Source organism: Panthera leo, chromosome B3 (assembly GCF_018350215.1).
Source record: "Panthera leo isolate Ple1 chromosome B3, P.leo_Ple1_pat1.1, whole genome shotgun sequence".
Classification (NCBI taxonomy): domain Eukaryota; kingdom Metazoa; phylum Chordata; class Mammalia; order Carnivora; family Felidae; genus Panthera; species Panthera leo.
In genome coordinates this window covers 72613127-72626493 of record NC_056684.1, presented here as the reverse complement: position 1 = coordinate 72626493, position 13367 = coordinate 72613127, and the positions used below count along the sequence as shown (strand labels likewise).

The following is a 13367-nucleotide window of genomic DNA, read 5'->3' as shown; positions in this document are numbered from 1 at the left end:
TTTGAGCCCCGCGTTGGGCTCTGTGCTGACAGCTCTCCGCCTGGAGCCTGCTTCAGATTCTGTGTCTCCCTCTGTCTGCTCCTCCCCCACTCATGCTCTGTCTCTCTCTTTCTCTCTCTCAAAAATAAATAAACATTAAAAAAATTTTTTTTAATCTGATTTGCTTTAGAAGATAAGCTTCATGATGAATGGCTCTCTTATTCAATTTCTTCCTTTAAAAAGTTTCCAAGTTAGCCATTAGGGTTTTCTCCTGACTTTATTTCATAAAAGCTATTTCAAATGCTGCTGGAGTAATTTTGGCAAAGAATAGTGTCCTTACTGTTTCCTGTTGCAACTCACAGCACAATTGAAGCCCCATGTCATTTCTGAGGCTTTCACATTTACCAATTTGGGATGATCAGGGAATCTCTTAGTCAAAATAACCTTGTTGGGGCACCTGGGTGGCTTAGTCTGTTGAGCATCCAACTCTTGATTTCGGCTCAGGTCATGATCCTAGGGTCATGGGATTGAGCCCTGAGTAGGTCTCCATGCTGAGTGTTGAGCTTACCTAACAGTCTCTTTCTCTTTCTTTCCCTCCCTCTCTCTTTCTCTCTCTCTCCCTTTGCCCCTCTCCTTGCTCTCTCTCTCTCTTTCTCTAAAAAAAAAAAAAAAAAAAAAAAAAAAAGTTTCTTCTCTTGTAGCATATTTTCTCCTATTCGCCCAGTCAGTAAGTTGGGTCTCCCACTCAATATTTATCAACCAGTAGGGCCTCTCATTCACACAAAAAATCATATTCCTTTGCTATAAAGTTCCAATGATAAAATATGAAAAGAAGAGGAAAAAAGAAGCACCAATGCCTTTAGACCAAGCAGTCCTGCTGTGTTCTCTTAAAATTGTTATTCAGGGACTATAGTATCAAATCCAATGTACAATATGAATAAATCTCTATTTTTATTTGTTGTATCTGTACATTGCTCCTTATCCATTCCTGAATGATGGTGAAAATGGATCACAGGTTACAGATACAAACACTATTGCATACGCAATGACCAAGAAGCCACATCCCTGACCTTTTATGGCCTGTGTGGATTTTACCGATGTTCATGTGGTGTCACAGGATCTATTGTTCTATATAGTGGAGGAATCTGTTTGAGCTCGGGATTTTGGTTAGTAAATAACCCAGCCCCACTCACAAGCATTGCCCAACAGGGAAGAGGGTGCAAAACAAACCACCAGACTCAGGATAGAGACTCTGCTGTGTTCTTCAGCAGAGCTGTGAACAGTGCCAATGTGGTAAGAAAGGCAGCCATGGACATTTTGCAGAACAATTAGAGGGAAGCAAAGCCTCTAAAACAATACAGAATTGATATTATGACTTTGAGAAAGTGTATACATAAACACTAGAAATATTCTGAGGTTTCATCAGGGTCTTTAAACCAGGCAGTGACCTCTCATTGCAAACTGTTGCATTAATGCAAACGAGAGCATTACAAGACAAGTAGAGGCATAATGGGACCTGGAAAAAGGTAAACCTAGGTTATATCAAAGTAGATACTACTTTCTTTGGCAATAAACTAATGTGTTGTAACCAATCCCTTAGCAGGAAGATTAGAACTTAATGTGTAATTTTATTTCATTGTATTAAATTGTGCTCAATTCACTTCACAAAAGCACATAGTAGGGGACCTACCAGTGGTAATGTTTGGGTTAGTTCTATTATTTAGGAAGAAAAGCCAGGAAACTATTGTATAGTCGCTGAAGTTATCATCCTTTAGAAAAGGAAGATTGATACTACGGAACCATTATGGTTGCCCTCTTAGAAAACTAGCATAGATCACCTCGGAGAGTCTCATTTTGGGGATAAATCACCCTTGAGTCTCTGAAAGTAACCTTGATTGAAGAGAGGCTGTAGGATTCTCAGGGGTTTTTAAGAATATCTTTCCTTAAGAGGGTCAGGGCATAACCCTATAGTCACTCTGGAGAAAGTGAGCATAATCAGACCCACAGGGCCTGAGACTTGCAAAACAAAAGATATTTATCACTTAGCTATGGATCTCAGAGGATGGAAAAGGCAGTGTTGTGTGGACCCACCTATGAATGCCAGGATTACTCTGAACCCAGCGTTCTTTGGTTTTCCAGGGCTTGGGTGATGGTTTTGTGTCTACGAAGAAGAATACAGGTCTCTGTAACCCTGGGAGCCCAAGTGTGAGGCATCCCTTGGCCAGGCTGACCCTGAAGGAGTGGGGTCACCCTTCAGGGGCTGGATCAGTAGATGTCCAGCATTCCTTCTCAGACCATGGTGGGGGCCAAGTGCCAGCAAGAAACAAGGCAGGAGTCCACGGTGGGGGGACACTTTGTGGGCGTGGAAGTGGGGCTAGCCCTTTTTGCACTGCCTAAATCTGTCTATTCTGACAGGCCAAGGGCGGGAGTGGGGAAAGCCTCAAGAGGGAGACAATAAACTTGCTGCTTATTTGGCAGGTAGTTGCTCTAACCATTAGCTGGAAAAATAAAAGAGACCTGACGATATTTGTATCCTGGATTTATAGATCAGGTATGTGCATAACGTTTTCATTTAACAGTGTATGGTCTGCTCTGTCCAATTATCTTGTCTTGTCTTTTTTTTAAGGTCCTACAATAAGAATATCTCCACACATTGATATAAATAAGTATCTGGACCATATGGATATTAACTACTGTAGTCAGTGCTTTGGGAGGAAGGTAAGAACCTTCTTATAGAATGTTCTTTTATAAAGCATTTATTTATTTTCTCCATCCATTGGTAAATGCTGTATGCTGTATTCACATCTAAAACAAATAATAGGTCCATGTTTCATAGGAATTATTTGTGACAGTTGCACTAATGCAAAATCATTCTGTATAGAAGACTAACGGTTTTGACTGAGGCTGTAAAGAATGAGATCTCATAGTCTCAAAAAAGACACATTTAGGATTTTTTTCCTCCTTGAATCCTTTTTCCTTTTAAGAACATTTTCACAGTAAAGAAAATAAAAGTGAAAGCCACCATCTTTTCTCATTCTAGAATTTTCCTTGCAGGAAGAGTTAGAGTGACAGTTCAGTAAGCCTCATAACTGTAGTCTCTGCAGCAGGGGTGGCCAGAGCTTCAGCTCAGGTCTCGGTACAGACTGAAAACATGAGGGACAGTGAGCATCCATGGCACCAAAGTAGGTGGCAGAGAGGCCACCTGGGAGGTGGAGGTGTGCAGGGTGCCACCACGGGCTTTGGCATCAAGTGAAGCTGTGAATCCTCCTCCTGCTTCATTGCCCCTTTTGAAGCCAATAAAAACAGATTCCAGGCTCTTCTCCAGATCCTGTCTGTACCCTGCAGTCTGAAGTAGCACTTGAATCATTGCACCAGGCAGAACAGTCTTTTCCCTCCTGTGTGCTCAGGCGCAGCAGCTATGCTCTGCTTTTACCTCTGCATTTAACCCTGTCCAAAGAGAACATTTCAGAAGGAGGAGTATCATTATCTCTGTGATCCAGTTCCTCCCTGAGGAACCTCAGATGAGTCACATGGAGCCGGATCTCCATCCCTGAAATGTTGTATGACAATTTCTTTGCCTCCATGGTTCCCTCTCCAGTAAACTCTCAGCTCACAGTCTAGATGAAGCCACAGAGTCACTGTTGGCAGATCTTCCTTCCTTCCTTCCTTCCTTCCTTCCTTCCTTCCTTCCTTTCTCTCTCTCTCTCTCTCTCTCTCTCTCTTTCTTTCTTTCTTTCTTTCTTTCTTTCTTTCTTTCTTTCTTTCTTTCTTTTCTGTCCAGTTCAGTGAAGACTCAGATTTGGGTGCCTTAAAAGTTAGCTGGGGATCTCCAAATATGTAATATTTGCTTTCTCCAAAGAAGCACAATTTTAGCAGATGTTAAAACCGCTTGGAATCACCTCATGCAATTCACTCGGTTCCTCCTCTTATGCTTTGAACAGAAGTTGGTGTGCATGTGTGTGCGCGCATGGAAACAGTGTCCCTTGCAGGATATTTTGAGAAATTACTTAAAAAGTAACGCATAGAATTATTGTGTACACAAGTAGAATTTGCTTTTTGTAAGCCAACAGGTATTTCTAAATATTTCTTAGCAGCGACGCCTGGGTGACTCAGTCAGTTAAGCCTCTGACTTCAGCTCAGGTCATGATCTCAGGTTTGTGGGTTCAAGCCCCCACCATGAGCTCTGTGCTGACAGCTCAGAGCCTGGAGCCTGCTTCACATTCTGTGTGTCTCTCTCTGCCCCTCCCCCACTCGTGCTCTGTCTCTCTCTCTCTCTCTCTCTCTCTCTCTCTCAAAAATAAATAAACGTTAGGGGCGCCTGGGTGGCTCAGTCGGTTAAGCGTCCAACTTCAGCTCAGGTCACGATTTCACAGTCTGTGAGTTTGAGCCCCACGTCGGGCTCTGTGCTGACAGCTCAGAGCCTGGAGCCTGCTTCAGATTCTCCCTCTCTCTCTGCCCCTCTCTCTGCCCCTTCCCCGCTCATGCTCTGTCTCTCTCTGTCTCAAAAATAAATAAAAACATTAAAAATAAATAAATAAATAAATAAACGTTAAAAAATAAATAAAATAAAAATTACTTAGCAAATTAATCCTTAAAAATCTGGTTGATTAGTCAGGACATTTAGTCAAGTGACAGAAATATAATACAAATAAGCTCAGGCGAAACAAAATAGATGAACATAGAGGAAGGGAAGGAAAAATAAAATAAGATAAAAACAGAGGGGGAGGCAAACCATAAGAGACTCTTAAATACAGAGAACAAACTGAGGGTTGATGGAGGAGAGGTGAGTGGGGGTGGGCTAAATGGGTGATGGGTACTAAGTAGGGCACTTGTTGATCACTGGGTGTTGCACGGAAGCGATGAATCACTAAATTCCACTCTGAAGCCAATACTGTACTGTATGTCAACTAACTTGAATTTAAATAAAATTGGAAGGAAAAAAGAAAAGGAGAAAAAAAAGATATTTAGAATCACAGACAGCAGATAAGCCATGATTCAGCAGTTTAGTACCCTTTCGGCACAAATAATGTTTGGGCTGAATTCTTAGCTGTAAATACTCTTCAACGTAGACAAAAGCAGAAGTAACAAAATAGCAGTCATTATATATCTGAAATATATATACAAAAAAAATCTCTTCTTGGGAATGTATACTGTGTTTGTATGTGCATGCATCTTTTTAAATTTCTTCAATATATTATTTGTCTGAACTACAGTGCCCGGTTAGGAAATGAGATGGGGATTTTGGGGAAAGAGATTTATTAAGGAAGTGCTCTCGGGATAAGCCTGTCAGGGAGTGAGGGAGGCAGGCTTAGGCAAGTGGGGAAGCTCAGCCAGGATGTGGCCTCCACGGGAGACCACAAGGGTGATCACTCCCCAGTGCAAGAGAGCTAACGTTTTGTACCTGTTGTGCAGGGTTTGCAGTATGGAGAATGGTGAAAAAATAGGGGCAGTGATCCACCGAATGAGATGACTCCCATTTGGCCAAGGGTAGCTATCCGGACTAGGACGCTGCCGTGAGCTGTTAGCAGCCAACACTCAGAGCCACTGGGAGCCAGAGCTATGGACTAGTGGTGGGTGAGGCACCAAAAGCACCAACACGATGCACTATTTTTAAAACAACAACTGAACCCCATCCATAAATAAATAAGAATAAGAATATTCAGTCAGTAAGAATATGTACTGACTGACTTCAATGAGGTAAAAGTGTATTTAGGAATATGTATGAAACATGTCTTTCAGGCGGGGCTCCCTGTCTCTTTGTTGGGTTATCTTCTCCTGCTTCATACATAGTAGGCAAGCAATAAATGTGAAATCAAACAGTTAAAAAATAAACAAACAAACAGAAAACCAAATAAGCTTAGGCCAGAAAAGAAATCCATCGGCTCCTATAACCTTGGCAAACGCAGAAGTACATATGGGTTTCAGGTATCCAGGGTGCCAGGGAACTGAATCCTGCAAGGATTCCTGCTCTCTGCATATCAGCTTTACTCACTCAGACCACAAAAAAGGAGACATGGTGGCAACCATTCTCTACCTAGAGTTCATCTCACAGTGTAGCCACCAAGAAAGGACGAAGGATCCCTCTTTCCCACCCCAAATTAAAAATTTCTGGCGTAGGGTTTTGCTTATATTAGTCTGAGTCAGGTTTTCCTCCAGGGGGTCAATCTGTGACTGCAGCAGAGTGTACATGATGTGATTGGCTCAGCTGGACCATGTGTCCTTGTCTGGGTCATTTGGGGGTGTCCCAGGTGGCTATGTAAGTAAGATGACAGCCTCCATTCAGACCACATGGTTAGAGTTTATCTCTTACCAGGAGGGAGTTGCTGTTCTAAGCGAACAAAATATTAGATGCCCACCACAACAGTGTTGTCTCAATTGTGTGGACTCTTGGGGGTGGGGGTGGAGATTGGGAGGATGAGAAGGTTTCATTTCTTTAGGACTCCCCTAAACATGAGTAGCTACTTCTGATGAACTGGGTTAGTTTCTGAGATCATTTTGGTTCCCTACAAGCCGTGGACCTTTTCTGACTCACATTAACTCTTGGAGAACACCATCACAGCTGCTGCTGCTACTTCTTCTTCTTCTTCTTCTTCTTCTTCTTCTTCTTCTTCTTTTCTAATGTTTATTTATTTTTGAGAGAGAGACACAGAGAAAGAGAGAGAGAGAGACAGAGTGCGAGCAGGGGAGGGGCAGGGAGAGTGAGATACACACACAGAATCTGAATCAGGCTCCAGGCTCTGAGCTGTCAGCAGAGCCCGACGTGGGACTCGAACTCACGCACCATGAGATCATGACCTGGACTGAAGTCGGGTGCTCAGCTGACTGAACCACCCAGGAATGCCCCATCACAGCTTCTTTAGGTCCTCAAATACCTCTTACACAAGTTGTGGAAAAAAGACAAAATACGATAATAATCATAACTAATATATACAGACCAGTGGTATACTCTAAGCACTGTGTTAACTGAATGAATGATAGCATTCACTCCTCAGAATATCTTTAATTTATAGAAGAGGAAAGTGGGATTTACAGGGGTAAATGTTAAGCTTAAGATCACGCAGCTGGTGTAGTGACGGGGTGGGATTCCAACCCAATTGCCTAACTACTGAGCTAATGCCTAGTCTTGTGCTTTTCTGTGTAACAAGCTTCTGGTTAGGATTTGGTGGCAGTGATTTTTTTACCCATTGCCCTCACTGCAGTCAGTGTGGGACATTGTGGAACAGCTTCATCCATATAATTTCTCTTTTTAAAAATCCTAAACCCAATCCTCTACTGTCTCAGGCAAATTCCCACTAAAATTCCCTTTCCTGCATGAACTCTCTATAACTGATAGAACCATTCAGTACTGATTTTTCTTCTTAACAAGGACACCTGAGGAGAAAATGAAGAATATTAGAAGAACTAAAAGACATTATAGTCAAAGGTACATACCAAGCACCCACCAAGTGTCAGGTAATGTGATAAATGACGGGATGGGAGTTTTAAATAATTTCACAAGGTCTAGTCTAGGTCTTAATGGAGTTGTAAGTTAGGAAGATTAAAATAACATGCAAAGAGCAAAAGTTAAAAAGTGAAAGCAGTGCAGTTTTTGGGGGTGGGGATGGGATATAGGCTTTCTATAAATTCAGAAAGGAGAGACAGATTATAGGAGACTGCAGGAATCTGATGCAGCCATTTTGGAGGAATTGAGACCAGAAGAATACATAATGTTTGACACAGAGAGAGACAGAGGCGTTGCAGGGAACATAGGGAGGTAGCAGTGAGGAGGATGAATTTGTGAGAAAGTGATAAGAAAGGTAGGACTAACATAGAAAACATAGGCTAGGAAAAAGCCTCTGGGAAAGCAGGTGGGTTGATAAAATGACGAGTGGATGATGGAGGTCACTGAAAGCTAGCCAAAGGGGCTTACTTTTGTGTAAAAAATCAGAACTACTATGAGATTTTGAATACTGAAGTGATATATAATGAAAAGATACTTTCTAAAAAAGGGTGTGGCAGTGGTACAGAGGGTGGTTGGGAGTGGGCGAAATGGGGCAAAGGGCAAGAAAGACTTCAATACTGGCAAATGTTTTGTTCAACTTGGTGGGAGGAATTACACATATATGTAGTAACTTGCTGGGTGTGTGGGGAACATAGAAGAGACAGGTTTTGTCCTTTATAATTTAATGCAGACTTTGGAATTATAAAATAATGTAAATTTTTAGGAAATTAGGGTTCAAATGAAAAGTTATAGATTTTTAAAAATTATCCATGTCATCAAAGTCTATTTACACAAAGTACCAATAATTTTAAAAATTCCTTCCTGAGATGGTCTTATATCACCTTTGTCATTCTTAATGTGTATTCGTGTTTTCTCTTTTTTTTTTTTTAATTTTTTTAACGTTTATTTATTTTTGAGACAGAGAGAGACAGAGCATGAACGGGGGAGGGTCAGAGAGAGGGAGACACAGAATCTGAAACAGGCTCCAGGCTCTGAGCTGTCAGCACGGAGCCCGACACGGGGCTCGAACTCACGGACCGCGAGATCATGACCCGAGCCGAAGTTGACCGCTCAACCGACTGAGCCACCCAGGCGCCCCATTTTCTCTTTTTTCTTAACAGATTTTCCAGAACTCTTGGCTTAATAAATTCCAACTTTTGTTTTGCTCTTAAATTAATTCCTACTTTTATTATTAGACTTTTCCCTTCTTCATTTTGGCTTATTTTGCTTATTATCCTTTTTTAATTTCTTGAATTGAAGATTTGGCTCCGTTATTTGACTGTTTATTAATAAATGTATCAAGGCTGCACATTTTCTTATGGGTTTTGCTTTGAACAAATCCACAGGTTTTTATATGTAGTGTTATCATTAGTGTTAATTTTTAATGACCCGCAGTTTTAACTTTTAGTTCTTTGAACTGGAAATTATTTAGAATAACGTAAGTAGTTAATTTCCTTCCAACTCATTTATTGACTATCTTTTAATTATTAATTTCTAGCTTTATTGCATTTTCAGAGAATATAGCTCTTATGAATCTTTCCTATTGCTTCTTTGAGTCATAATATATGCTCATCTTTTGGTAAATGTTCTATAGCTGTATATATGTGTGTGTGTGTGTATATATATATATACACAAGTTTATTTTTCATCTCCCTCTTTCTCTTTCTCTGAGAAATATATATTAAAGTACCCCATACTTATTATTGTCAAATTAGTCTTATATTTCCGACAGATTTTGCTTTATAGTTTTCTGATGCAACCTTGTTTTTGAATAAAAGTGGGCTCATTCATGAACTCATTCAATCCATTTTTGAATTCAACAAATAACTACTGAGAACCCACTGTCTTCCAGGTCCTGGGTTGAACTCTTAGATTATGACAATGAGCAAGACAGACTCAATCCCTAATGTCCTGGAATATGCAGCCTCCTAGAGAAGGTGACATGAACACGACTCAGTGATTGTCACTAGGCATGGAGGATAAGTGACAGGAGAAGTACATAGTGCCATAGGAGATTTAGCAGGTAGTTATACATGAATCAAAAGGGCTAGGAAAGGCCTCCCCGAAGAAGTAACATTTAAGTTCAAATAGGCACATTTTAGGATCTGAAAGCAGACACTGTCAGCCAGGGTTCTAGCAGGAAACTTGTGCACACAAAAATTGCAAAATTTGAGGAGAGTTTAATGTGGCTCTAGTTATAAAAGTACAAGCAAGGTGTAGGAAACATATAAAGGATAGTGCTATGCTCTGGGACAAGGATCCATCCAGGCCTTAAGTGGAACAAACTGATTACTGGAACCTGGAGCTAGAGAGGACAGACCATCTTAAAGAACTGACCTTGTGATAGAGGGTCAATGTCAGCCTAGGTGAATCTCACAGGGAAGATGCTGGGGGAATAGATACCCTGACCTTATGCTTCTCTTCTTCCTCTTTATCTCTGCAGGTGCTCCCCTTGGGCCAAAACCAACTAAAGCAGACAAGAGAGTCTGTTGATGCAGTTCCTACAGTTCAGCCACCTGGGGCACAGAGCAGGGTGCAGAAGGATGGAGAGAGGACCCGGAAAAGCAAACAGGAGATACTAAACACACAGTCCAAGGTGGGGGAAACTGAGAGATGGGAGATAAGGCCAGAGAAGTAAGCCCAGATCGAGGAGGGCTTGTGAGACTTGGTGATGATCTTAGGTTTTGTCCTATGGGAAATGGGCAGTCATTGGTTAATTTTAAGCAAGAGTGAAATTATCACCACTGTGTGTTTCAATAACTGGCTGTAGTGAGGAAAATACCTGGATGGAATGATGATTTCCTTCACTTCACTAGGATGGGGACACTGGAGGAGGTGGAGTGGTGAGATAATGAGCTTAATTGATTTGGGGCCTTTCAAGATTAAAGCATCTAGGTGGGTTTGTACTGAGAAGGGGCTGGGTCACTGACACCAATTTGTCAGTATAGACCAGTTAATAGGTATTTCAGAGGTTAGGAGTTGATGAGATGGCTTAGAATCTGTGTGTAGTCTAGGGGCAGAACGTTTTTCCTTTCTTCCCTTCTAGGTTCTCTGCCTGGTCCAATAATTAACTTGATATAAGACAGATTAATAGGAGAAAGGAAATTTAATTTAGTGCATATGGAAGCTTCAAAGATAGGAGACCTGAGGGCAAGTTGAGCAGTTGAGGCTCATTTGCCATCCTGAGCTAAGGAAAGGGAAAGGGATAGGGGCCTGGGGCTTCACTAGGGAGGAGGGGCATTCACAGGATGATACAAAGAGCAAATATTTGGAAATCAGATGTTTGCCCTGCCATATGAATAGATTTTTCAGATATAAAGTTGTCCCTGGTAATTCCTCTCCTGTGCCAGGCTCTCTATCTAAATTCCTTTAGGTAGTTTAAGGGGGAAAGTAAAAGTTTTTAAATCTGCTGGATTTTGATTGACTTCAGCTCAAAATAATCCGCATGCTAAAGTGGCACATTTTGAGGTGGCATATTCTGTTCCCCTTTAGTGGAGGGATTAAGAACACCAGAACTCAAGAAACTGGTAGAGAAGATACAGCCTTCAAAAGAAGAGGAAAGTAGGGAGGGCTAAGAAGGTAGGAGAAAAACCTGGAGAACTTTGAGAAGTCATGCTTTTGAGTTCTTTCATGACAAGTGTACTCCCAGCATGCACTGAGTCAGGGTGGGCTTTTGTTATGCCAGATACCAGGACAACACTAGTGAGGTCGTTTCAAGTAAGGGGGAAATTTGTGCTGACATTTGATAGACTTTCTTTATCTCCCAGAGTAACTGTGCCCTAGAATTCTGAAACCCTTTAAGGAAGATATGGATTTGAGTTTTCTTTTTGGAAAATCTGCATGCCTGCAGATTCTGCTTTTGTGAAGCTGGTGTCCAAAGCCAGAATGTGCCATGTGGTTGGAGAGAAAGGTATGCAGTCCATGGGATTTGACAGTATTACTATAAATGAATCATCTATTTTTGTTTCCCTTCATCACTAAATCCAGACTATTGAAAAATAATTAGGAATGTCTCAAGACATGTGGTCCATTAGATTTCCTCTCACAAAGAAATCTTTAAATGTTCGGATATCAAACTAAATAAAAAATGGCCAGCTATTTTTTCTGTCCAACCTAGATGTGTACGGAACCAAGATTTTATAGTTTAGGTATCAGGAAGGACTTACCTGATTCAGAGCCAGAATGGCCTTACATGTGCTAAAAAATAAAATTCTCATACAAATAAAGAGTGAGTCTGTGTCCAAGTTTTATTAAAGTTTTTGGTGAGAGAACATTAATAATCAAAATAGCTGATTCCACGAGTGCTTACAGGAGAAAAGATATAAATGTACAGATAGCAAAATAAAATATCGGTACAGTTGATACAACAATTTGAGGTTAATTTGTCTTCCAGGCTATGAACTCTTAACACCTCTTCCATTTCTGTAGGTTAACCTCCAATACACAGGAGTGTAAACCATATGAGCCTTTCTCAGTTATGGATTGCTAGGTAAATATGCTGTGACAGCCAAGTTACATTCCCCGAGAGTGTCAGGTAAGTTCTTACTGGGAAATGCTCTTGCATGATAGAGAAAAAAAAAAAAAAAAGATCTGGCAATCATCATTTTTTTTCTCCCAAGGGACAACTTTCTCTTTCACAATGTTATTAGTGAATGGCCATGGCATTTAAAACTGCCTTTCCCAAGATAAAGACACATGTGTGTTTTGTTTTGAGGAGGCAAATTATGCTCAGAGACTGACTTTGTCTTTGTCAGCAATCTATTTAATATGGATTCATGGAGGGACTTTCACAAACCAATAGCATGCAGGAAAATGTCTCTTAATAAGCCAATAAAGAAATAATATACTCTGAACCAATGATAGATTAATCACACTATTGTCCCAGGCAAGGGGAGATGAAAGGAAAAAAGTTCATATTTAGTGGAGGTGTACTTTTTTTTTTTTAATTTATTTTGAGAAAAAGGAACAGCACGACTGGGGGAAGGGCAGAGAGAGAGAGAGAGGCAGAGATTGAGAATCCCAAGCAGGCTCCAAGCTGCCAGCTCAGAACCCAGGAAACTGTGAGATCATGACCTAAGGCAAAACCAAGAGTCAGAAGCTTAACTAACTGAGCCACTCAGGCACCCCCTGAAGTATACATTTAATAGGAGTTGGTACTTGGGGAGAGATGGCTTAGCCCCACCAAAAGCTGATGTCCAGCTGCGAGCCCCAGAGTAAAAGTCTCCTGTTGCTAGAGCATGTTGCTAGGAAACTATGGGGTTGGTGTTGAGGGACAAGTTGTTCTTCATGGGGCCACTGTATGGCTTTCTTCAATGTTGGTAAAACAGATCTTTACCTTGGCAGAAGCTAATTGCCCCATGGTTTTTTCAGAGTTCTCTTTAGGTCAGCAGAGGTCCCTTGTTCAGACCAAGCACTCTCAGATACTCCTCACAAACCCTTGGTAATTATGTTCTAAATGTACCCTTGACATATTTACTTCTTCGTGTTTTTATTGATAAGCCCTCAGTGGGGCCCCTCAGTAGCTCAGCTACTGAGTTCTTATTGGTAAAAATAGATAATATGATAACACTCTGACACAATGTATTTCATTCTTCTATCAAAACAACTTTCCTCCAAAAACCACTTCATTCTTTTTTGTCTGTCACAAACCAGTGGATTAAAACAACTTCATTTAAGTCATAAACAAGTTGATTTGAAATCATAACAAACCAATACACGTTAGTGTGCAAAATGACTTTGTGTCACGCAGCAACTTGATCCTTATTGCTTTCTAACTCCTCAGTAGCTATTCTTCCAATCCAGAAATGTCCAACAGATTTGAGGCAATTTATTAGGCTGATTGAAATTTACGGCTCTTTCCTTCAAATTCCCTGCTTATTTTCCTCACACCTCATTCCTGAGCGAAGAC

General features: G+C 41.0%; 1 protein-coding gene and 1 long non-coding RNA gene across 2 annotated transcripts in view; one reads left to right on the top strand and one right to left on the bottom strand.

Moving 5' to 3' along the window:
- Positions 1–13367, bottom strand: part of LOC122222610 (M1-specific T cell receptor alpha chain-like) — a 482951-nt gene that overhangs the window by 335545 nt on the left and 134039 nt on the right. The gene's annotated exons all lie outside the window — the stretch shown is intronic.
- LOC122222322 lies at positions 2611–12116 on the top strand. The gene is made up of 4 exons (XR_006203696.1): positions 2611–2697; positions 9903–10055; positions 11227–11369; positions 11888–12116. It is a non-coding gene; the product is annotated as an uncharacterized LOC122222322 (long non-coding RNA).